The following is a 27,429-nucleotide window of genomic DNA, read 5'->3' as shown; positions in this document are numbered from 1 at the left end:
AACTGCCAAAAAAGCATGCAGCAGCTACATCACCTGCCAGCAGTAAAAATGTCACCATGTGATAAATGTCAGAATGTAAATCAGGGAGAGGAAAGATTTTACAATGGGCAAACACTGACTAAATCATTTTTACATAATTATTGTAAAAATGAAGCACTTTTTTTATTACATTATTTTCACTGGAGTTCCTCTTTAAATGATAGTTTACGTCTCAACGATTGGATCAGACGGTTTATTGTTTGGGAAAGTGACTCGTTAATGGGGACCTTTAAGGCTGGTACACAAGATGCTATTTCCTGTCAGATTGACTGGTCAAATCGATCATTTCCTGGGTGTTTGATCTGCGCGCCGATGGAAAATCGATTTTCAGATTACTAATGTTTTCGTTTTCGATCGAAAGCAGATCAGACATGCCGGAAATTATCAATTTGACCCTTTGATCTGACGGGAAATTGCATCGTGTGTACCAGGCAATAGACTTTCCTCACAAAAGGGTCCCAAATCACCAAAAAACTCCTCCAGAGAGCAATCAACCCATCAAAGATTTACAGCAGACCACATGCACATCGATTTTCCTGTTCCTGTTAGATTTGCATGCAAGGCTGAACGATTTGCATCTCATTTACAATCCCTGGCAGGTGGGTACCGGGATCAAGAGATCGTCTGGTAGAACAAAAGTCACCATAATTCACCGACGGATGTTCGGTAAGAGAATTGGGCTCAGAGCTCAGATTGAGAAATTTGTCTGCTGCACACGGCTGTGTCATTGTACAGCCAACACGTGTTCTTATTGTCCACTCTGCATATGGTTGTGTCATTGTACAGCCAACACGTGTTCTTATGGTCCGCTCTGCATATGGCTGTGACATTGTACAGCCAACACGTGTTCTTATTGTCCAGACACGCTGCATATGACTGTGTCATTGTACAGCCAACACGTGTTCTTATTGTCCACTCTCCATATGGCTGTGACATTGTACAGCCAACACGTGTTCTTATTGTCCACTCTGCATATGGTTGTGTCATTGTACAGCCAACACGTGTTCTTATTGTCCACTCTGCATATGGTTGTGTCATTGTACAGCCAACACGTGTTCTTATTGTCCGCTCTGCATATGGCTGTGTCATTGTACAGCCAACACGTGTTCTTATTGTCCAGACACGCTGCATATGACTGTCATTGTACAGCCAACACGTGTTCTTATTGTCCAGACACGCTGCATATGACTGTGTCATTGTACAGCCAACACGTGTTCTTATTGTCCACTCTGCATATGGCTGTGTCATTGTACAGCCAACACGTGTTCTTATGGTCGGACACTCTGCATATGGCTGAGTCATTGTACAGCCAACACGTGTTCTTATGGTCGGACACTCTGCATATGGCTGTGTCATTGTACAGCCAACACATGTTCTTATGGTCGGACACTCTGCATATGACTGTGTCATGGTACAGCCAACACGTGTTCTTATTGTCCAGACACACTGCATATGACTGTGTCATGGTACAGCCAACACGTGTTCTTATTGTCCACTCTGCATATGGCTGTGTCATTGTACAGCCGACACGTGTTCTTATTGTCCAGACATCGTCTCTTGTCCTCTCCGGGGAAATCTCAAACACTATGGGCTGAGGTGGGCTTCCCTTCCCCGAGAGTCTATATAATTACCGTCTTATCAATTATTCACAGTGACAAACTGTTTGGACGGGAGGTGAGGGCCGATCGGAGGGTCTCATCGAGAAGGGGGGAGGGAGGCTCTGTCAAACCTTCTGGGGAATTGGCACTAATGCAGCATAATAAATGAGATCACAGCTGCAATTGGCTCAGCTGTTCAATTTACTGATGGAAAGTACAAACCATCGCACTGTACCAATTCAGAGGGCGGCGGGGGTGAGCCAATCGCCAGGCCTGGCGCTTAGCAAGCATCAAATCAATCCACAAACAGCCCAGTCTCTTGCAGGAGCTTCTAAAGACAGACAACGCTCTATCCCACAGGGCCATATCCATCCCTTAAAGGGATACTGTAGGGGGGTCGGGGGGAAATGAGTTGAACTTACCCGGGGCTTCTAATGGTCCCCCGCAGACATCCTGTGTTGGCGCAGCCACTCACCGAAACTCCGGCCCCGCCTCCGGTTCACTTCTGGAATTTCAGACTTTAAAGTCTGAAAACCACTGCGCCTGCGCGGCCGTGTCCTCGCTCCCACTGACATCACTATGAGAGTATTGCGCAGGCCCAGTACGGCCTGCACACAGTACACTCCTGGTGACGTCAGTGGGAGCGAGGACACGGCCGCGCAGGCGCAGTGGTTTTCTGACTTTTAAGGCGGAAATTCCAGTGCTCTGGCAATTCCAGTGCTCTGGGTTACTGCAGCCTTTTTTAGTTGCTCCATTGCTGTAAATAAATCAAATTGACTCTCCTTTGTCAGGCTTGTCTCCCAAAGAGGAAGTGGCTGTAATGGTTTACAGACAGGAGGAGGTTACACTGATAACGCTGCTCTGAGTCTCTTGGAGTCTTTCACACACTGAAAGCTGTGAAAAGCAGAGCTCACACATTCCCTACTCTCAGTAACTCAGTATCATCTACTGATAAAAGCTGATCATTGTGAGAAGCATAGCTCATAGACTATTGCAGAATGCAGACACGGACCTGCTATCAGTAATCACTAATAAAGATTGCAGCATTCTTTACAAGGTAAAACTTCTTCTAAACTATGAAATAAACTCTAAAGGCTGAATTTATTGTTCAATAATATAACCTTTCATGGGAACGGTCATGCAGTTTACAGGAACATGCAGTATTATGATGAACTTCCTGTTTGGCAGCCATATTTTTTTGTTTACAAAAACAGTGTATAAAACTGCTTTTTTTGGGCCAAGATCCTGGTGGGGAGCAGCGGAAATGTGACAGAGGGGGACAGGAGATGAAAGCCTACAGGCTGTTATGTTTATTTATATGCGGTTTTTAGGTTACAGATTCTCTTTAAAGGTGAAATACCAGGAAATGCTGGATTTTAATACCAGAAACACCAGGTTTTACCCCCAAAAAGACATAAGCTACCTGTTGGTGAGGGTTTTTTTTTTAAGCTTACAGTTCCTCTTTAAAAAGCGACTCCGTAACAAAATTTGCAGCCTTATTTCTTCTATCCTATAAGTTCCTATACCTGTTCTAATGTGGTCTGGATTGCTGCAGCCTTTTCTAGTTGCACTGTCTCTGTAATATATCTAATCTTTTCTTTGTCAAGCTTTGTCGACCCAGGGAGGAATGGGCTGCCTCTGTTGTAATGAATACAAGTTATGCACGCCCCCTGCAGGCTCTGTGTGCTTTGTTTACGCCTCACTCTCTGCTCTCAGTTTCAGCTTGTCTGTCTGTGAGGCTGAGGGGGGGAGGGAGCTGCCTGTCACATGCTGAGAAACTGTGAGAATCCCAGACTGGAGTGCAGATAATTCACTATGTAATAAAAACATGAGGAGTGGCGGAAACGGCAAAGAGGGATCCAGGAGATCATAGAGACTTGATTGGTATGTTTTTTATTGTACAAATCGGACAGTACAGATTCTCTTCAAACATGGAACGAATGGGTTCTAAACGGCATGGAACAGCCATCTGTGCTATCTCTTTGTTTTGAATCGGTATAACTTTATCGTCACTCTGCTCTGAGGACACGGCATACTCTGTAAAACGACAAGCAAGAAAAACGAGTAAATATCAGAGACAGGGGAAATCCCTTCTCCGATTTCCTGGTGACAAAAGTCACGCTGGTGACATGAGGTAACCAAACAACTGCTGCAGCAGTTATGTGAACGTGACCTGCGAGAAGACGTGACTCTGCATGACAACATGTCGCTGTCACCTTGCAACGCAACAGCATAATACCCTTTAAAGAAAACCTGTAACTAAAAAAAGTTCCCCTGGGGGTACTCACCTCGGGTGGGGGATGGGGGAAGCCTCCGGATCCTATTGAGGCTTCCCCCGTCCTCCTGTGTCCCACGGCGGTCTCGTTTTGCCCCTCCGAACAGCGGGGATGTAAATATTTACCTTCCTGGCTCCAGCGCAGGAGCAGTATCGGCTCTCCGTTCGGAGATAGGCGGAAATAGCCGATCGCTGTCAGGCTGCTATACTGTGCAGGCGCAAGTCTACTGCACCTGCGTAGTAGAGCGGACCCGACAGAGATCGGCCATTTCTGTCTATTGCCGTGCTGAGAGCCGCAACAGCGCCCCCGCCGGAGCCAGGGAAGATAAATATATCCAGCCTTGTCAGGCTTGTCGAGCTAGGATTGCCGGACGCTGCGGGGGAGCCAGGGCTGGATTGCCTGCAGCTACAGGGGAGGGGGAAGCCTCATTGGGACCCTGAGGCTTCCCCCTACCGAGGTGAGTACCCTCCAGGGGATGTTTTTTTGTTACAGAGTCTCTTTAAAGAAAAACTTCTTTGTTACAACTGATACAAATCCTGCAATAAATCTGCAATGTGTCAACTTCCTGCTTTCATGGAAGCAGACATAGGGCTAAAATACTGTGTTTACAAATTAGCTGCTCTGCTGGGGCAGCCAACTGACACAGCTGAGAGATCAAATACCACTTGTGATTAGTCGCAGATGAGGGGGAATTAGACAGGCTAAACTCTCTAAATACATACAGGGCGCATTTCTCTACATTTTTCCCTCTGCCCTGTACAAGGGTTCAGGTCCACTTTAAAAGGAAACCTGAAACAAAATGCTAACTGCGCTGGTGCAGAATGGTCCCGGTGACAGAAGCGCGATGGGGGCATACATGGCTGGGTCGCGGGTGCGCAGTACAATGCGACTGGGGTGACAGAAGAAACTGGAACGGCCTGCGGAGGATCAGAGCGGCCTGGGAGGGTGGCGAGGGGCTGGAGGAAGACAGGTAAGAATAAATGCTGCCACTGAATTTGTCTCACTATACTCAAAATATATCTTCTGCTCCTATATTATTGTTCTTGTTATGAAACTTTATTTATATTATTGTTCTTGTTATGAATCTTTATTTATAAAGTAGGAACATATTACACAGCGCTGTACAATAGATGCGGAGACATTACATCGTTAAACAACGGTATGCAAATGAACAGTGTAACAAAGGATGGTGCGCAGATTGCAATGCAGGGATAATATAGCAGATGAGTCACTGAGTCCATATGGTGGGGGAGAAGATCACACAGAGAGGAGGGCCTTGCCAAATAGGCTGACAATCTAAGGGAGCATATAATATGTGCAAACATACACACGAGTATTGTCACCCACACGGGTTGGGACTCAATCCCCAGGTTGACAGTTTGGGACAGAGCGTTTGTACAGACGCATTACTAACCAGTAGGCCAGCAACACGTACTGTTGCTACTGATCGCAAAACAAAACAATGCCTTTGGCCGAGGTGACTCCAGACTTCCTGGCGATAATCTGGGAGGATCGGGTGGACACCACGCACACACTAACCATCTATCCTGCATACAAGGGTTAAAGTCCCGTACACAGGCATGATTAAAGTCAGCTTAGGTGGCCGACACTAATCAGGAGTGTGTACAGCAGCCCCGAATGAGTGACGGCCGATTGCTTTGTGCGCGTCGCTCACCCTGCCTGCAGCATGATATCACGTCAGCGCCGTTCTGTGGTCCCTCCCACTCTCCGCATAGCAACAGAACAACGACTAAACATTTGTAAAGCGCTTTTCTCCCGTTGGACCCAAAGCACATAAAGTTTGTTTTTAGATTGGCATTTATGATCACATAACTTTTCCTGACTAAACAGGTGGCTCTTAAGTTTTGCTTTAAACGTGTCCAGGGTTGGAGCGGTCTTAAGTTTGGCAAGACATTCAACCGGGTAGGGGCAGCATGACGGGAAGCTCTGGCTCTAAAGGTTTTAGTTGAACTCTGGGGGTGTTCAAGTTATTGGATCCCTTTGATCGGAGGTTGTGTGAGGTGTGATACAGTTACACAAATCCTTCAGGTATTCAGGGCCTGGGTAGTGTAGGGATTTGAATGTTACCATGCCAATTTTGAAAATGTCTATAATGGAGGAAAAGAGAGTCCTCAGTAAAAATACATTTTGGTAGTAATACCTGGGTGGGTATAGAAATACCTCAAACCATCAGTGCATTAGGTTATTGTGGGTCTACAACTTAGTTAATGTAACTATATCAATTGGATAGAAAAAAGGTAAAAAGACCTAAAATTTCCAAAAGGTACAAAAACTTTATTAGCAGCCAAAAGAGCGACAGTTGGTCACCACACCACATAAAAACCGTTTCAAAAACCAATAATACGGCTACACGAACTCTCACACCATGCATCAGAACAGGTTGTTTCCACATCCTCACTTGCATACATCCATGATAGCAAACACTCGGTGAGTAGAAAAGAAATGCAGCTGCAGCTAAACTGTATGGCAGACTCGATTACAATCCTGCTATTGGCCACAATAAACCAGTCTTATAGCCCTTCAAAGAGCAAATTCAATAATGCAAATGATACCACAGATCTTAGATAGTATAGCAGTGTGATCCAGGGCAGTTAGTTCAAGCAAAGCATTAGAGGAGACTTGCAGTTAGTTAGCAGTGCGTGGCAATGCAAAGCACGTTGGTTAAACTTGGCCAGATGTACTTGACAACGAACGCCAGATAATTGCTTTAGCCACACTTCAGCATATAGCTTGCATTCTATTCAGCAGCACAAAGGTGAGGGTCCGTTTCCACTTGTGCGGTGGGAATCGCCGTGGTACGGATGCGAATTTCGCATGCAGTTATATGAGAATTTTCAAGCGATTCGCATATGATTTCGCATGGATGACGATGTATGCAAATTTAACCATGGCAGTGCCTGTGTGCTTTTCCATTGATTCCATGCGAAATCGTATGCGAATTTGAATGAAAAATCGCATACCAAAACCGCATGCGAATTCCGTATTAAATACATTGTATGCGAATCGCATAGCGGTATGCGAATTCTGATGGCTCTGCCGTGCAGATTTTTTCTGCAAAGTGGAAACAGTCCCATCCACTTGTATTGGTTATGCGAATTCGCATGCAGCAAACGCATGCGAATTCGCGATAGTGGAAACGGGCCCTCAGGCTGCAACAACTCACAATCAGCGATTGAACAGAAGGGTTGGCTTGGTTGTGCTTGGTCGGGATAAGTGCCCCTGGTCTTTCGCCCACCACAACTCAAGCAGCCACCACAAAAGTCCCAATTGCGTACTCACAACTTGTATGCCTCTCGAATAGTTGCATTAGGTGAGGGGATCCCAGTTTTCCGATGTACGCGTCCTGCGTCCCGTGATCTACATGGCTAGTCAGCGGGGATCAGCGAGGGACCGTTTGCAGGGAGAGTTCGGCGTCCATAACTCCGCCTACCGACATGTTTCGGCCAATCACAGCCTTTCTCAAGGTATGGGGCTCAAGGTTTGTTGTCAAGTACATCTGGACAAGTTTTTGAGCCCACTGATATATCGAACCCGATGGGGGACGTGGCCAGGAAAAGCATACTACACTAATATCACAATAGGGGGGTAAAGAGGCACCCAGGTGTAAATATGAAAAAAAAGGTAAGTTAAAAGTGAAATAAAGGTGAGGTGGCTTTCCTCAATGACAACAGTCCCATAAGACTAACAACAAGTTTATTTAGCACAGGCAACGCATTTCGCGGGTCAAATCCCGCTTCCTCGGTCCAATAAAAAGTGCCAAGACAGGAACAGCCCAAAGCATTAAGCGCCTCAGGAACAGCCAGGAGCATTAGGCGCCTCAGGAACAGCCAGGAGCATTAGGCGCCTCTGCTCCTGGCTGTTTCTGTCTTGGCACTTTTTACTGACCTCAGAGCCAGTTAGTTTTTCTACCGAGGAGAGCGACCGCACCCAGTCCAGTATGGACTCAGGTTTGTTGTCTCTACCTGCTTCAAGTGGTTGGTTGCCCCCACTGCAACCTAACTTTGTGAGTAGCCCTTTTTTATCAAATTGTTATCATACAATCTTACTAACATACTATGCTATCTGGGCTCCCGTTGTCTATGTATATTTTTTCCATAGGGTGTCAAGACAACTCCACCCTCCTACAGCTTGTCAAATATGTTTTTGGAAACCGAACTGAAATGTTGAGCTGCACAAGTATCGAGGAAGCATCCGGAATATTCAGAGGCTCCACACTACTGAGGTAAGTATCGAAATTTGTTGCTAAATTAAAATTTCACTTCAGAGCCGAGTTAGTAAAACAATAACAAGTAATAATGATAAACGGTTGCATTGCCGCTGCATCCAAACACCTTCTCTGCCAACCACTTCGCATAATGAGGGTATTCAGAACGGGCTAATCCCTTCCTTGTCAGGGAAAAGGAGGAAGGGCAGAGAGATGAGGCAGTAAACGCTCAGAATGTTTACAAGGCCAGTTTAATGAGCGGATATAAAAATTCCACACAAAAAGGTCACGGAACAGTGAAGGACGCAGCCAGCGGGACGTTCTGCAATACGGAGAATTATCGGAAAAATCCTCAACTGCGGCTCAAGGAGAACATCGGCGACCATGCGAGAAAAGCACATCTCCTCAACTGAAAGAAACAAGATGGCGGCACCATTGCCAGCACAGAGCTCACCAGATGGCACGCAATTATCAAATAACTGCACTCTGCAATAGGCCTGAACGATAAATCAAACGTAAACCGAGATTACGATTACAGAATCGTCAAAGTGGCGATTTCCGCAATTATGTCATTTCCGCATGGGGGAAGTTTGGAGAGAAGCAGCTTCAAACTACCCCCAAGTCCCGGCAGGTGCGGCCCGCAGCATCGGCAGTGTTGGATATCCCTTTCGCATGAGCACAACGCTGTCCGTCCTTTACCGCCATCTGCCAGCTCTTGTGCGCGGCATACTTCCTGGTTCCTGTATGTCACATGACATACAGGAAGTAAGCCATGCATTAGAGTCTGCAGGAGGCGAGGTGTGATAGATGGGCATCTCTGGGCTCGAGCTGGAAGGTATATCCAGCACTGCTGCAGCTTGGGGGACAAAGGAGACACAGAGAGACACAGAGGTGGCACAGAGAGACAAAAAGGGCACAAAAAAGACACAAAGGGGGCAAGAGAGAGAGACAGAGGGGGCACAGAGAGACAAAAAGGGCACAAAAAAGACACAAAAGGGGGCAAGAGAGAGAGAGACAGAGGGGGCACAGAGAGACAAAAAGGGCACAAAAAAGACACAAAGGGGGCAAGAGAGACAGAGGGGGCACAGAGAGACAAAAAGGGCACAAAAAGACACAAAAGGGGGCAAGAGAGAGAGACAGAGGGGGCACAGAGAGACAAAAAGGGCACAAAAAGACACAAAAGGGGGCAAGAGAGAGAGACAGAGGGGGCACAGAGAGACAAAAAGGGCACAAAAAGACACAAAGGTGGCAAGAGAGAGAGACAGAGGGGGCACAGAGAGACAAAAAGGGCACAAAAAGACACAAAGGGGGCAACAGAGAGGGCACAGAGAGACAAAAAGGGCACAAAAAGACACAAAGGGGGCAAGAGAGAGAGACAGAGGGGGCACAGAGAGACAAAAAGGGCACAAAAAGACACAAAGGGGGCAACAGAGAGGGCACAGAGAGACAAAAAGGGCACAAAAAGACACAAAGGGGGCAAGAGAGAGAGACAGAGGGGGCACAGAGAGACAAAAAGGGCACAAAAAGACAAAAAGGGGGCAAGAGAGAGAGACAGAGGGGGCACAGAGAGACAAAAAGGGCACAAAAAGACAAAAAAGGGGCAAGAGAGAGAGAGATAGAGGGGGCACAGACAAAGGGGGCACAAAGAAAGACAAAAAGGGGACACAGAGGGTGCATAAAGAGAGACAGGGAGACAGAGAGCCACAGAGGGAGTACATACAGGCACAGAGGGGAAACAAAGCTTGATTTGAAGGAAATCGTGAATCAAAATAGCTCAATTCTTTTTCCTAAAATCATTCAGGCCTACTCTGCAATGTACCGCTCTGAGCTCACTATCTCCTTACAAATATAACTTTCCCACCACTCTCAACATCACATTCTACTAGAATGACATCACTGACCTCCAGATATAAGGGCTGCTTTCCATACAGAAACAAGATGTTGCTATTTGATGCCGTTTCTTGCATTTCCCACTACAGTGATTGCAGAGGATTTGGTATTTTCGGCGAGAGAAAAAAGAATCACATAAAAATCGTATAGCTCTGCAGTTGCATGAGATTCTCCTGTGCTCCTACACAAAAGAACCCAAAAACTAACATTTGTAAAGTGCTTTGCTACCGTAGGACTCAAAGCGCCTAAGCATGGCTCAGACCTGTAATTGGTTAATGGGTAAATTGTGGCACAGACGAAGAATTCTGCAAGTGTCTGGCTAAACAGGTGGCTTTTCAGTCCACATTTGAATAACTCCAGGGATGGGGCTGTCTTCACTGGGTGTGCTAGGGAATTCCAAAGGGTAGGGGCAGCATGACAGAAAGCTCTGGCTCCAAAGGTTTTGAGGTACACTCTGGGAGTGACCAGGTTTATGGATCCTGCTGATCTGAGGTTGTGAGAGGTGTGGTGCAGCTTCAGCAAGTCCTTCGTGTATCCAGGGCCCAAATTGTGCAGGGATTTGAATGTCAGCTGTCCAATCTTGCATATTCTCCATTTTACAGGCAGCCAGTGCAGTGACCGGAGGATCGGTGTAATGTGACAGTGGCGAGGCTGGTTTGTTAGCAATCTGGCAGCAGCATTCTGCACTAATTGCAGGCGGTACAGGCCCTTGTTTAGGAGGCCTACACAAAGTATAGGAAGCCACTCAGGCCAAAAAATTGTGATTGGGGAAAATAATGTTGCAAACTTATACTCTGTGCTGGGCACTAATGGCAACTCCCCCCCAATTTCCATCAGTTCAAAGAGTACCTAGCATTTCACGATCCAATCGCAATTACATCACAAAACACTCCTTAACCACTTTTTCCACCACTACATTATATCTACATCCTCTGTGACTTCATCTAAGCCACAAGGACGTAGATATAAGTCTTGTAACAGAAGCAGTGCTGTGCAGGATTGGGCTTGCTCCTGTGCACACCTCTGGCATTATCTGATGCAGCACTAATTGGTGAAAGGGAATATATGTTCCCTGAGCCAATAAGGTTCATTTTTGCCATTAAAAATTTTTTATTTTCTCAGTCCATAGTGAAAAATACACACTGCAGCATTATTTCAGAATCAACTATCCTCACCATAAATTGTGACAGGAACATAATCTAAGTTTTGTGATAAACAGTAGAAATAGTCAAACAAAATGTGTGGTTTTTATCTACAATAGCGCTTTTTATTTTTAAAATGGTATTGGTAAAACTGAGAAATAATGTGTTTTTTTAATTTTTTTGCATCTTTTCCCTTTAAATTGCATAGAAAACAAAATTGTTACAGGGAAAAAATGGCATACAACGAAAGCCTAGTTAATCTTTAAAAAAAATGATATATGTTTAATTTAGGTGTCATAGGTAGGGGTAAAGTTATTGCTGATTTAATAGGGACATGGCAAAAATGTCAAAACTACTCTGGTCCACAAGTGGGAAACAAGGTCTGGATGAGAAGTGGTTAAAGGGGCACTATACCGAAAAATTTTAAAATTCAAAATATGTGCAAACACATACAAATAAGAAGTACGTTTCTTCCAGAGTAAAATGAGCCATAAATTACTTTTCTCCTATGTTGCTGTCACTTACAGTAAGTAGTAGAAATCTGACAGAAGCAACAGGTTTTGGACTAGCCCATCTCTTCATAGGGGATTCTCAGCAAGGCTTTTATTCTTTATAATATTCCCTAAAAAGGATTTAAACAATGATGCTGGCCAGCTTCCCTGCTCCCTACAGTTTTTTGGCAGTTGGACGAAGCAACTGCCATTCACTAAGTGCTTTTGAAAATAAATAAATCCTTGAGAATCCCCCATAAAGAAATGGAATAGTCCAAATCTTGTTTGTATGTTTGCACGTATTTTGACTTTTACAATTTTTCGCCATAGTGCCCCTTTAATGTTCTAAAAAACTTCCACCACTCCCGATTAACATATTTAAAATAAAATGGGACATTCGATCATATATTTCTCGCTCAAAAAGAAAAATTCAAACTTTGTTTGGTTTCTGGAGACCAGATTGTTTTTAATCGAAATCTGTGGGTAGACCGTTAGCGTGCTGTGTGCTCCGGAAGACCCCAGAATATGTCCTGAAAAAATCCTCATCGCTGGATGAAAATGTTTTTTACAGAGAGAGATAAATGGCAACAGGCGAGTCACCAGACTGTGACCTGCAGCATAAGCACGTAACGTTACTGAGAGATGATTTACAAAGTATTAAAGATCACCCAAGGATTAAAGTCTGCAGATATCTTCCTTATTTTGAAAGTGGACCTTAACTCAGAACTTCTTTGCTCTAAGTCCTTGTTCACATCATGCAGCAGAGATTCCGGGCGATCGGAACGCAACCAGTACGATCACACGCCACCTGTGCTACTATGCACAGCGCTGCTGATCCCATTCACTACAGTGAATGGGTCAGCGTTGCGATTTCCGAAAAATGCATGCAACAGTGTGATGGCACATCGCACTGCTGCGCTATGCATATGATGGGAACGGTAGAAAAGCTGACTGTGCCCTTCTACCATTCTTGCATGTTGCACACTATATGCGCTGCAGAAATGTGCACAGCAGTGTAGCATAGTCTGAACGAGGCCTAAAAATATGCAACAGCATAATAACCTATACTGAAAAACTTTTCGTTCTAACAGCCAATACAAATCTTGCAATAAATCTGCAATGTCTACTTCCTGCTTTCATGGAAGCAGGCATAGGGTTATCACATCCTGTGTTTACAAATTAGCTGCTGTGCCAAGGCAGCCAGCTGGCACAACTGAGAGATAAAATTACACTTGTGATTAGTCACATATGAGGGGGAATTAGACAGGCTAAACTCTCTAAATACACACAGGGTGCATTTCTCTCTGGTGTCCTTCTGTCCTTTGCAAGAGTTCAGGTCCACTTAAAGCACACTTATTCCTGCATAAGTTGCTTGCTGCTGGCCAGGTGCGTCTAAACATTGATCTGAGTATTTCTGGAGAGCAGTGATGTCAGTCTTGCGTAATAAATATCTAGAGAATACGGTTTTATCACTCCTGTGTTTTATAGAAGTTGTATCTGCAGAGTGGTGATGTCACTTCTGTATAATATCATTTATTTCTAGAGAACGATCTCTTGGGCGACAGATCACGGTGCCGGCTATACAGACACATCTGTAGCCTGCAGGCTAGCGTCATGCATCTGTGACGGACAGACGACAACCGGCAAATGACTAAGCAGGCAGAACATGAGTGAGAACAGTAGTGTTGGGCTACGTACGGGCATGCCAGATCACTTACGTGTCAGGACTGCTGTACACACACTAAACTCCCAACAGAGGTGGTCTTTTGCGACTGAATTTAAAGGACAACTGTAGTGAGAGGGATATGGAGGCTGCCATAATATTTATTTCCTGTTAAGCAATACCAGTTGCCTGGCTGTCCTGCTGATCCTCTGCCTCTAATACTTTTATCCATAGACCGCCCCTAAACAAGCATGCAGCAGATCAGGTGTTTCTGACATGATTGCCAGATGTGACAAGATGAGCTGCATGTTTGTTTCTGGTGTGATTCAGACACTACTGCTGCCAATTAGACCAGCAGGACAGCCAGGCAACTGGTATCATTTAAAAGGAAATAAATATGTTGAGTGGCTGAATGGAGTAACGGTTAAGGGCTCTGCCTCTGACCTATTCAGTAGGAGACCTTGGGCAAGACTCCCTAACACTGCTACTGCCTATAGAGCGCATCCTAGTGGCTGCAGCTCTGGCGCTTTGAGTCCGCCAGGAGAAAAGCGTGATATAAATGTTCTGTGTTTGTTTGATATGTCAGCCTCTACATACCTCTCACTTCAGTTGTCCTTTAACGTAACATTTGCACTGAACCTCTTGCCCCCCGGACCAATCCTGTCGCCAGATATCCTCTTGGTGGTCCCACATACACCTATCCCCCATGCCCTTAAAGTATGCCTTGCAACCAGGGCTGTGGAGTTGGAGTCAATGCAATTTTAGGTACCTGGAGTCGGAGTTGGAGTCAGAGGTTTCTTGAACTAAGGGGTCGGAGTCGGATGATTTTTGTACAAAATCCACAGCCCTGGTAAGTATTAGACTAAGGAGGTGGAGTCGGAGTCGAGGAGTCGGAGCCATTTTGGGTACCTGGAGTTGGAGTCGGTGGTTTCATAAACTGAGAAGTCGGCGTCGGAGTTGGAGTCTGATGAGTTTTGTACCACAGCCCAGCTCTTACTATCTTCATCTGACGGGTCCCCCAAGTTTGGCCATTGCACATCCCTGTGTACCCCAGGTTCTCATTAGGTTGAACATTGGTAGGCAAATGACAAATCCAAAGGGTAAAATCGATAGCGGAGGGATCCAAAGACAGCGGCATAACCCAGACGGCATATGGAATAAGCTCAGGAGCGCCCATTCTGAGGGGCAACACTCTACTGGGCATTACGGAAGGCCTGGTGGAAGAAGAGGGCCCAATAGTGGCAAGGCTGGAGGTAAGAGGTGGGATAAGATGCCCTGCTGCCCCCTCTGTTTTGTGGGGGGCCAGTAGGTGGGGCACTCAAGGATAGTGGTGGGGGAGTAGAGAAAAATAGCCGGAGGGGTTATAACTTTTTGGCCGCGAGTGTATATCGCAGTTCATCATTTACTTCATCGGACCAGAACAACGGTTTCCGAAGTCCCTGATTTGTCTAGATGCTGTTAGGCAAACCTCAGAAATTAGCTTTTGTGATGAGGTCACATGTAAGGCGTATTTTAGAGATGAGGTCACATGTAAGGGTGCATACACACGCCCACTTAACTTGGCCAATCTCATCACCTCCATGTAGTCTAAAGGGGCCCATACACTCGTCAGATTAGCAGCAGATAGATCATCAGATGGATTTCTTATCTATCTGATGTGTTTTTAGAAAATTTTTTACCAGGATAGAATTCCAATAGATTTCAGTTTGAAATCTATTGAAATTCGATCTGATGGCATTTTTTTGCCATCAGCTTTCCATTAGGGCCAATGCAAAATGATAAGCAATCTCATCAGATCGACCTAAATTTTCCACCCTGCCAGTTCGATGGAAATCCATCGAAATCGAGCGAAATCGGCCGTCGATCGGTCGATTGGCCAACCGATTTGCAATTTGCAATCCAATTTGCGATTTGCAATCGATCGATCGATTTTGATCGATCGGCCAGAAAATTGGCTGAGTGTATGGGCCCCTTAATGCTAGGTACACACCACACAATTTTCTGGCAGATTTCCCACGTGCTAGCGTCTCTCGCCGTTGGGAAGGTTTTGTGTACGCCTGGTATGTTCAGGCGCCCCCAGTATATTTTTTGATTCCCATTTGGTTTTCCTCATCTGATTGAGCCACGCAGAACTGGGTATCTTGGCCTGATGAAGGGCATATATATATTTACATAGCCCGAAACGAACATGTGTCGTTGCCTCGAAAATGAATACCCGTTAAGCTGCTATCACTTATCAAGCTAAACTAGATATCACGTTTGTGTCTTTGGCTCTATGAGGACCCACTGCTTGATATTAAAGAACTGTGTTTTTATATTTTCTATTTTGGGATATACCTTTTGTATATGTGTCAATAAAGCTTTTTCTATAAGGAATTTTTTGTAATTTTGAGATTGCATTTTTACATGAGTCCTTTTCTAAAGTAATATACAAGATTTACCTGCCAGCCCAGATCGATTATTTCTAATGTGTACGATCTGAATTTCGATCGATTTTTTGATCGATTTCTGCTCACTTCTATGGAAACTGATCGAAAAATCGATCACAGAATCGATCGGACAAACGATCGGAAAATGAAAAAAATCAATCGAAATTCAGATCGGACATGTTGGAAGTAATCGATCTGGCAGATAAATATGACAGAACATTGTATTGTGTGTACCTAGCATAAAAGCTTACCTACACAATCTGTTCATGGTATTCAAAATACTGTAAGATGACTCTCATACTACATGGAGGTGGTAAAATAAAAAATGGAAGTGTGTAGATGCCCTAAAGCCTGCTACACATCTTCAATTTTGATTGCCCAATTTTTACTATGTAGTTTGAGGGTTAACAGATTTTAAATACTATGAACAGATTGTGTAGATTAACTCTCATACTACATGGCGAAGGTAAAACTGGTCAGTGATTGGCCAAAGTTGAAGGTATGTGCCACTTAAGCGAAAAAAAATATATGATATAATGAATTGGTTGTGTACTATGAATAATTACTAGAAGATTAGCTGCAAAGAAAATATTCTCATATTTTTATTTTCAGGTATATAGTGTGTTTTTCTAACATTGCATCATTCTCTAACATGTGCAGATTAATCAACACTCAGCATTCAAAATAAGTCTTTCAGAGCAGTCTGTGAACTAATGACCTCTCCTCTAGCAGAGAAAAAGTAAACAATTCACTTACAGTTGAGATAATAAAAGTCAGATAACAGCTCTCTCCACGACTTTGAAAGTCGTAGAGCTTAATGGCTTTTTTGCATAGAGATAACAACTGGAGTTTCTTAAAGAGGAACTGTAACGGCAAAACGTCCCCTGGGGGGTACTCACCTCGGGTGGGGGAAGCCTCCGGATCCTAATGAGGCTTCCCCCGCCGTCCTGCGTCCCTCGGGGGTCTCGCTGTAGCCCTCCGTACAGCCGTGACGTAATATTTACCTTCCTGGCTCCTGCGCAGGCGCTCTGACGGCTGTCGGCTCCGAAGTAGGCGGAAATACCCGATCGCCGTCGGGTCCGCTCTACTGCGCACAAGTTTCCGGCGCCTGCGCAGTAGAGCGGACCCGTCGGAGATCGGGTATTTCCGTCTATTTCCGAGCCGAACGCAGCCACAGCGCCCCCGCTGGAGCCAGCAAAGGTAAATATTGAAATTACAGTCGGGCCTGTCGCCGGCTGTTCAGAGGGCTGCAGCGAGACCCCCGTGGGACGCAGGATGGCGTGGGAAGCCTCATTAGGATCCGGTGGCTTCCCCCACCCGAGGTGAGTACCCCCCAGGGGATCTTTTTAAAGTTACAGAGTCTCTTTAACTCTTCCTGTACTGGAAACAATTAGACTAATGTATCTGATCTTAATGTTTTATTTCTTAGCTGTGCTACACATACAAATCATAATATCATACATTTTTTTTTCGCTTCAGTGTCTCTTTAAAGAGAAACTGTGACCAAGAATTGAACTTCCTCCCAATCAGTAGCTGATACCCCCTTTCCCAGGAGAAATCTATTCCTTTTCACAAACGGATCATCAGGGGGCGCTGTATGGCTGATATTGTGGTGAAACCCCTCCCACAGTGCACTGTGGGAGACTTGCTGCATTGTGGGAAATAACCGCTGTTTCCAACTGCAAAAAAGCAAGCAGCATCTCCTTCCACTGACATCGCATGCCAGCAGTAAAAATGTCACCGTGTGATAAATGTCAGAATGTACATCAGGGAGAGGAAAGATTTTACAGTGGACAAACACTGACTAAATCATTTACACATAATTATTGTAAAAATGAAGCACTTTTTTTTATTACATTATTTTCATTGGGGTTCCTCTTCTAGACTTCCTCTAGATAACTCCACTATGCAAGTCCCGATTCTTTTGTGGCATCCATTTGCGTCACTTTCAGATTCTCAGTTGCTTAGAGGAGCTCATAGTTTTCAAGTGACAGCCTGAAGTTTGAAGTGTCAGAAACGTAATTAAACTCTGCGGCAGCTGAAAGGTGAAACCCCTAAAGGCTGTCTAATGAGGTCATCCTAGTTTAGTGCCTTGCAAATATACAAATTTTTTACGAAAATGATAAAAATAGGTTAAGATTTAAAACTTCCAAAAGTCACTAAACACGTCACCGTATTTGAGTGGGGTGTCCAAACAACTGGAGTCAGCCGTAAGATCTCCCTACTGTGCGCCTTAACGACCGTGTGAACAGGAAATACCAAATGTAAAATTTCAGAATGGTGAACTTTACCTGAAAAAAAGTAAAAACAAATTCTTTGGAGTATCTCGTCCGACAGGAATTCTTTGTTAAAAAAGCCAATCTGCAGAAGCGAATGACAAGTGGCGCCCATAGCAAAGGTTTAGAGAGTCCTGTGGCGATATCCAGCGGCAAGCGATACGTCCTCACTAACGCACAGAGCACACCTGCACATACCTCCAGCATTACTGACATATTTCACTGCGCAGGGTCTCTACAATGGGCCCTTGCCATCATCTCACTTCTGCACAGCCCCATATCCAGAAAACATAATATGCAATCTTAGTTTATGGACGGCGATATCCATCAGCAAGCAATACCTCCTTGGTAAGGCACAGAGCACACCTGCACATCAGTAAAGCATTACTGACATATTTCACTGCGCAGGGACTCTACAATGGGCCCTTCCCATCAGTCTCACTTCTGCACTGCTACTTATCCTGAGAACATCATCTGCAATCTTAGTGTATAGACGGCGATAGCCATTGGCAAGCAATACCTCCTTGATAACGCACAGAGCACACATCACTAAAGCATTACTGACATATTTCACTGCGCAGGGTCTCTACAATGGGCCCTTCCCATCAGTCTCACTTCTGCACGGCCTCATATCCAGAGAACATAATATGCAATCGAAGTTTATGGACGGCGATATCCATCTGCAAGCGATACGTCATCACTAACGCACAGAGCACACCTGCACATCCATCCAGCATTACTGACATTTCACTGCGCAGGGTATGTACAATGGGCCCTTGCCATCAGTCTCACTTCTGCAATACTTCTTATCCTGAGAACATAATATGCAATCTTAGTTTATGGACGGCGATATCCAGCGGCAAGCGATACGTCATCACTAACGCACAGAGCACATCTATCCAGCATTACTGACATATTTCACTGCGCAGGGTCTCTACAATGGGCCCTTGCCATCAGCCTCACTTCTGCACTACTCCTTATCCCGAGAACATCATCTGCAATCTTAGTTTACAAAGAGAGTTTATTAGAAAGAACACATCAGAAATGAAGCCAGAGATGTAGTGATAACATACTGTAAATAAAACACCGTAGATGCCAATGATATATTAAGGAAAAAAAAAACATATCACGGTAACAGATTTACAAGGAGCAGAATAGTACAAGAGCAAACACTGGCTTAGCAACAACTGATAAACGTTTTGTACTTTGTTCTATTCCTTGTTTACCTTTTGTTTCTTTACCTTTCAATAGTTTAAAGAACCACTAGAACAAAAAAGAAAGCACGTAAAATCTGACATGGCAGGTTTTGGACTAGTCCATTTCCTCATGGGGAATTCTCAGGGTTTTCTTTATTTTCAAATGCATTTTCTGAATGGCAGCTGCAAAGTCTAACTGCCAAAACAGTAATATACCAGCCAGCCTCCCTACTCACTTGCACACTATTTTGGCAGATGGACTGAGCAACTGCAGTTCAGGGATTGCTTTTGAAAACAAAAAAACACTGAGAATCCCCCATGAGGAGATGGACTAGTCCAAAACTTGATAGTTCTGTTAGATTCTAATAGCTTACTTTTTTCACTGTAGTGGTCCTTGTATACTATAGTCTCTTAAAGGGAACCTAAACAGAGGGATATGAATATTTCCTTTTAAACAATACCAGTTGCCTGGCAGTGCTGCTGATCTCTATGGCTGCAGTAGTGGCTGAATCACACACCTGAAACAAGCATGCAGCTAATCCAGTCTGACTTCAGTCAGAGCACCTGATCTGCATGCTTGTTCAGGGGCTGTGGCTAAAAGTATTAGAGACATAGGATCAGCAGGAGAGTCAGGCAACTGGTATTATTTTAAAAGGAAAAATCCATATCCTTCTCAGTTTAGGTTCCCTTTAAAGGCTCCCAGAACTTCATGAGCTTTGGCATAAGGGAAAGCCTGAGCTCGGGTAGAAGACATAGAGATGTGTTGCAGGCATGTTTAAATGGAACCTAAAACAAGAAGTATATGGAGGCTGCCATGTTTATTTCCTTTTAAGCAATACCAGTTGCCTGGCAGCCCTACTGATCTTTTAGACTGCAGTAGCGTTTGAATCACACCAGAAACAAGCATGCAGCTAATCTTGTCAGATCTGACCATTTCTTAAACACCTGATCTGCTGCATGCTTGTTCAGGGGCTATGGCTAAAAGTATAAGGCCTGAAAGCCACTACAAATTGCAAATCGCTTTAAGTAACGTTTGTAAACGATTTCATGAGCGTTTTCTGGTGATTTTGGTAGCAATTTTAAAAAGTGTAAGCTTTTTGCCAGCGATTGGGATTGCGAGTGGCGATTTTAATTCTGATTGGTCCTTTCAATCTATTATAATTTTTTTTTATAGTTTGCAGTAATTGAAAAATTGCACACAAATTGCTATGTGTAACGATTCATCAGCGATTTGCCAGCGCTTATATACTTTACATTGAAGCGCAAATGCTCCCAAAATGCTGCATGTCCTGTGATTGCGATTTTGCTAATCGCAACCACTACTGTGGAATTTGTTACATTTATCCACATTGGCAGAGGGTTCAGGGTAAGCGCTAGCGATTTAAAGCGCTCCCGAAAAGCTCTCTAGTGGGTTCCAGTCCTTAGAAGCACAGGATCAGCAGGACAGCCAGGCAACTGGTATTGCTTAAAAGGAAATAAATATGGCAGCCTCCGTATACCTCTCGCTTCAGTCGTCCTTTAATGCAAACCTGAACTAACAAAAGTCAAAATAACCATACACACGTCATACTTACCTCTTGTGTAGTCTACTCATCAATCGCTTTCTCCTCTCCTGCGTCCTGTTTGCCCACTGTGATCAATGGAATTCTCCGCCATTACCCCATAACAGCTTCCTGGTCAGCACACTGTTAAACTGTAACATCACCCACTTGAGCCATCGGGAAACATGGACATTATCTTGCTCATCCATTGTCCTTTCAGTTATAACTGACAGCAACTGATCTATTTCAGTTCTGAAAAAATCTTCTCAGAACTGGAAGAGATTGTTGTTAGAAGAAAATGTTGAGCTTCTGAGAGGAACTGGTGGTAAGGTAAGTATGTAATATTCATTTGCAGCTACGTCATCGTTTCCAATTCCTGGGGTCTGTTGTATCACCACATTAGACGTTTCATCTACAATTTTTGTAACAGGCTGCAGTGAGGGGTCGGCTGAACGAAAGTCTTGTTCACACAATAGATCAAAGTTGTTTAAAACGATCGAACAAGGAATATCATCATACAGGACGACAATCAAAAAAATGTCGCCAAACGACGTATAAACGACGACAATGAGCAGACGATATCGGGTATTCTGCTTTCTCCAACTGGCGGACCAACTCAGATGACTGTTGGACAAATATCATGCAGTTGGGTAGCTGTGTACCAGGTGGTTAAAACAGCACTGTTCCAGCGCATGCGTGCATATGTTGTATGATTTGACACTTCCGCTTAAAGGGGAACTTCAGCCTAAACAAACATCCTGTCATTAAGTTACGTTAGTTATGTTAATTAAAATAGATCGGTAATATAATGTCTTACCCACCCTGTTTTAAAAGAACAGGCAAATGTTTGGAATTTCATGGGGGCAGACATCTTTTTGGTTGAAAGGAGGAGGTGACAGGGAGCATGAGACACAGTTCCAACTGTCCTGTGCCCTGATCACCCCTCCCAGCTGCACACGCTAGACTTCAGATCTCAAATTCAAAATTTAAAAAAAATTGGCACCAAAACAGAAGAATGAGAACAACATCATCAGAAATCCCATCATGCTTTGCACAGCATCAGGGGGAAAATGCCCGGGCAGTTTTCTTCTGTGCAGCTAAAAATGAGGCTAGGGTAAGAAAAACAAAGTTCTGATGCTGTGAACCTGTTAAAGAAACACCAAGCCTTTTCAGTGCTGCGAGTAGATTTTTAGTCTGGAGGTTCACTTTAAGGTGTCCATACATCAGACGGTGATGGGCAGATCGACCAAGATACAGATCTCTCTCTGATCCAATCTGATCAAACAAAGATCTGATGCCTGCCCATACACCGCAGGCCGATTCCCAATCAATTTCACGCTGAAAACGATTCAAAATTGGCCTTCTGACCCGCATCCACCGCCTCACCGGCCCGACATTGTCCCCACTAATGTTTAATGTGTCCCCACAGCGCACTATACTTTACCTGTCCGCGTCCGCCACCGCCTCCGGGCCTCGTCCGCAATCAGCACACACGTCAGACATGGTTGCCAGCCTATAAGTGGGCGTGTGGGAGGTCACAGAGGCGTCCCCGTTACTCCAGCAACCATGTGGGGTGCGTATATGCATACTGCAGTGGAGTCCGGAGGCAGCGACTGACACAGACGGGTAATGTGTAGTCCAGTGGGCACATTTTACATTAAGTGAGACAGCATCGGGGGGGTTGTCGCGTGTCCCGATATTGTGCGCCGATCGACCACGACACTACCCGACATCTTGCAGCATGTCCGATACACATGCTTGGCCCGAAATTGGTTGCATCGTCGATTGGGCGCGCACTTGGTTGCACCACTTTTCACCCAATTTGATAATAATTAACAAATCAGATGGTCGATCGGCTGCCAAGTCGCTAGATGTATGGCCACCTTAACAGTATTGAAACGTCATAGTTGTTATCAGTGTGCGTGAACAAAATCGTTCAGAGCAGAGGTGACTGACACAGATAGAAGGACTGACAAGGTTCACAATCCACCAGCCAGCCCTCCATACTGATTTCACCGTACACCCCAACCGCCATTACTGCACTGGCACAGACTCATATTGCTCGAACGGTTGCTATGAGACAGTGCAGACGGTTGCTATGAGACAGTGCAGACGGTTGCGATGATACAGTGCAGTGACTGAAGGAGGTGGAAGAGAGATAAATCCTCCATAGGGGTCTCGTATATCTCCAGAGAGATTTCTGGAATGTTCCGTTTATCCGGGTCTCAGGTCTGAACAGGACTACAAAAATATCTTATAATCAGCTGACGCACAAGAGCTCACAATCACACAAGAGTGATGAGGAGAAAAACCCCACAGGAGAAACACAAATCAGATTATTGCTTTTCAGCTGCCTCCAAACACCAGAGAACAGAAATAGTCATAGTCATGTCACTGACTGTCCTCAGAGGAGCTCACAATCTAATTCTACTATAGTCATAGTCTGATGTCCTACCATATTATTATTATGTATTTATATAGCCCTGACATCTTCTGCAGCACTTTACAGAGTACAGTCATGCCACTGACCGTCCTCAGAGGAGCTCACACTCTAATCCTACCACAGTCATAGCCTAATGTCCTACCATATCATTATTATGCATTTATGTAGCACTGACATTATTATTATTTAGTATTTACAGTATATAGCGCCGACATATTACGCAGCGCTGTACAGTGTGTATGTGTATATATATATATATCTTGTCACCAACTGTCCCTCAAAGGAGCTCACAATCTAATCCCTACCACTGCCATATGTCTATATTATGTAGTGTAAGTTCTGTAGTCTAGGGCCATTATATAGCACTGACACCTTCTGCAGCACTTTACAGAGTACAGTCATGTCACTGACTGTCCTCAGAGGAGCTCACACTCTAATCCTACCATAGTCATAGTGTAATGTCCTACCATATTATTATTATGTATTTATATAGCACTGACATCTTCTGCAGCACTGTACAGAGTACATAGTCATGTCACTGACTGTCATCAGATCAGAGGAGCTCACAATGTAACTCTACTATTGTCACCCACCCATCCATCCCTGGTACATTTTAAGAAGAAGCCGACTAATTTTTCTCTATGATTTGAGGAATTAATTTGCATTTGAGTGGCATTTGCATTAAACGTGGGCAATCCTGCCTGTCCTGTTTTCCTGTGTTTGAAGTACTTTGCTGATTGTTTTGAATTCACTGGGTAACTGATACCAAACACAAGCGACCTGCAATCAGCTGAATACACAACCCTATTATAAAGGATGGCAGTGTGTTGTGCAAGTACTGTGGGCACCCTGCCACCACCTCCTCAGCTCCGTTACTCTCTGTACCCCATCTGCCCGCTCTCCGCAGCACCTGTGATGGAATATTTCAGCCGTGCCAGCTCTGCCCTCATGTTTCCAGCTGTCACACTAAGCAAAGCTCACTGCAGATGTGGGAACGGCCATTAAACTTTCATGTTCCACCAGAAGGAAGGAATGTGGAGCTGGCAGCGATCGTTGGGTAAAAACTCTCCCCATCCAGCCAAACGCAGCACAGAATGCAGGAGCACCGTCCCTCGATTAAACTGAGCAAAACGGAGATTGTGATATCCTCCCCCCCCCCCCCTCTCTGCTCCCCCACCCATAGTGACCATCAGTGTAGAAATACCCCAATAACCTCAACTCCTAAAGCTCGCTGTCTGGGGGCAACTCTGGACTCTGCACTCCCATTTGGAGCACATAAATTAACATATTGGCTACCTCCTGCAGCTTCCATCTCTAAAACATTTCCAGAATTTGTCCCTTCCTTTCCCAGGAGGCTGCTAAAATGCTTGCACAAGCTCTAATCACATCCCACCTTGTCTACTGTAACACCATACTCGGCCTACCAAAAACCAGACTGTCACCTCTCCAGTCTCTACTGACCTCTGCTGTCTTTCTCATCCACCTCTCCTCCCGCTCCTCTGATGCTGCTTCTCTCTGCCAATCCTTACTGACCTCTGCTGCCCATCTCATCCACCTCTCCTCCTCCCGCTCCTCTGATGCTGCTTCTCTCTGCCAATCCTTACTGACCTCTGCTGCCCATCTCATCCACCTCTCCTCCCGCTCCTCTGATGCAGCCCCTCTCTGCCAATCCCTACTGACCTCTGCTGCCCGCCTCATCTACCTCTCCTCCCGCTCCTCTGATGCTGCTTGTCTCTGCCAACCTCTACTGACCTCTGCTCCCAGTCTCATCTACCTCACCGGCGCTCCTTTGATGCCTCCCCTCTCTGCCAATCCCTACTGAACTCTGCTGCTCATCTCATCCACCCCTCCTCCCGCTCCTCTGATGCAGCCCCTACCTGCCAACCTCTACTGACCTCTACTGCCCATCTCATCCACCTCTCCTCCCGCTCCTCTGATGCTGCTTCTCTCTGCCAATCCCTACTGACCTCTACTGCCTTCCTCATCCACCTCTCCTCCCGCTCCTCTGATGCTGCCCCTCTCTGCCAATCCCTACTGACCTCTGCTGCTCATCTCATCCACCTCTCCTCCCACTCCTCTGATGCTGCCCCTCTCTGCCAATCCCTACTGACCTCTGCTGCCCATCTCATCCACCTCTCCTCCTCCTGCTCCTCTGACACTGCCCCTCTCTGCCAATCCCTACTGACCTCTGCTGCTCATCTCATCCACCCCTCCTCCAGCTCCTCTGAGGCAGCCCCTCTCTGCCAATCCCTACTGACCTCTGCTGCTCATCTCATCCACCCCTCCTCCAGCTCCTCTGATACTGCTCCTCTCTGCCAATCCCTACTGACCTCTGCTGCCCGCCTCATCCACCTCTCCTCCCGCTCCTCTGACACTGCCCCTCTCTGCCAATCCCTACTGACCTCTGCTGCTCATCTCATCCACCTCTCCTCCCGCTCCTCTGATGCTGCCCCTCTCTGCCAATCCCTACTGAACTCTGCTGCTCATCTCATCCACCTCTCCTCCTCTGATGCGGTCCCTCTCGCCATTTTGGATAACCGTTATTTGCGTACAGCCTCACCACTGCATCCAATCTGGTGTACCTTTGCTGCAAAGTCAGCTGGGAATTTTTCAAGCTTTGACTTCTAACGCAACACCAGCCGTAACTTATAAACGCAAAATATTGTCATGTTTGTTTAGCTGATTGAAAACTTTAACCCTTCTTACATGCGCAGATTGCTAGCGCCATACGGGCTGAACGCTGACAGATGTGCCCGTCTGGACGCCAGAAGAACCAGTGTGTGACCGAATCCAGCTGCCGTATCTCACAAGAGGAATTCACATTTGTTTCCCATGTCACAATCACGAAATTCGCTACTGCAATAGATTGTAAGCTTTTCTGCCCCTCTTAAGGTAGCCATACACTGGTCGATTAGCCATCAGATTCGACTAACAGATAGATTCCTCTCTGATCGAATCTGATCAGAGAGGGATCGTATGGCTGCCTTTACTGCAAACAGATTGTGAATCGATTTCAGCATGAAACCGATCACAATCTGTGGTGGTGGTGCTAACGCCCCCCCCCCCCCCCCCCGCATACATTACCTGGACCGGCCGGCGCGACTCCCCCAGTCTCCGCTGTCTTCTTCTCCGCTCCAGACCGTTCCTGCAGCTACTGAACTTCCTGTCCAGGGGAAGTTTAAACAGTAGAGGGCGCTCTACTGTTTAAACCTCCTGCCGGAACAGGAAGTTCTGTGTAGCTGCAGCCAGTCCGGAACCCAGCGCGGAAAGAAGACATCAGGGACCAGGGGACTCGCGCCGGCCGGAACAGGTAATGTATACCCGCTGTATTGCGTGGGTCGTCGGGCATTCGAACGCCGCTATCGACGCACTCCCGACCCGCCGGCGATCGAGGAAAATCTTCCGCACTGACGGATCGACGGGAACGATCGATGTCGGACGGAAATCGATCGTTCTGTCAGCGGTGTGCGAGGCGATTTCACAGCCGATTCGATCACTGTGTTCGAATCGGCCGTATATCGGCGGGAAAATCGTTAGGTGTATGGGCCCCTTTACAGTGGAGCTGAACTCTGCACAGGACAGAAGGAGAAAACAGAGAAATGTACCATGTATGTATTTATAGAGTTTAGCCTGTGTAATTCCCCCTTATCTGTGACTAATCACAAGTGTAATTTAATCTCCCCAGTTGTGTCAGCTGGCTGCCTTGGCAGAGCAGCTAATTTGTAAACACAGGATGTTAACCCTATGTCTGCTTCCATAAAAGCAGGTAGTAGACACACTGCAGATTTATTGCAGGATTTGTATGAGCTGTAACAAAGAATGTTTTTTTCTGTAAAGGTTATAATGCTGTTGCTTTTCTTTTAGAGTAGAGAGGAAGTTCTGAGTTCAGGTCTGCTTTAAAGAGGCCCTGTAGTGACTTATAGTAGAATACAGTAAATTATTCAGAACACCCACTTTTATGGTAATTTTCCTGGTTTCAGCATCAGAAAACTTCCTATACTGTATCTATATATTGCTGTATATTGTTATGTAGTCCCGCCCCCTAGGCTGATTAGCTATGCAGATTTTTTTTTATTATAGTTCCTCTTTAACCACTTAACGACCGCTCCACGCCGAGTGGCGTGGATGCGGCGGCAGCCCCAGGACCACCTAACGCCGATCGGCGTAAGGTCCTAGAGGCGGAGTTTGCAGGGGATCGCGTGCGCCGATGCGCGCACATC

At 45.5% G+C, this 27,429-nt stretch overlaps 1 protein-coding gene across 4 annotated transcripts in view; it reads right to left on the bottom strand.

The window, feature by feature from the left end:
- The window catches only part of VAV2 (vav guanine nucleotide exchange factor 2), a 316,337-nt gene that overhangs the window by 249,333 nt on the left and 39,575 nt on the right, over nt 1-27,429 (bottom strand). The gene's annotated exons all lie outside the window — the stretch shown is intronic.

The sequence above is a fragment of the Hyperolius riggenbachi genome, chromosome 8 (assembly GCF_040937935.1).
Source record: "Hyperolius riggenbachi isolate aHypRig1 chromosome 8, aHypRig1.pri, whole genome shotgun sequence".
Classification (NCBI taxonomy): Eukaryota; Metazoa; Chordata; class Amphibia; order Anura; family Hyperoliidae; genus Hyperolius; species Hyperolius riggenbachi.
The sequence above is the reverse complement of the archived record's forward strand: the minus strand, read 5'-3'. Positions and strand labels throughout refer to the sequence as shown.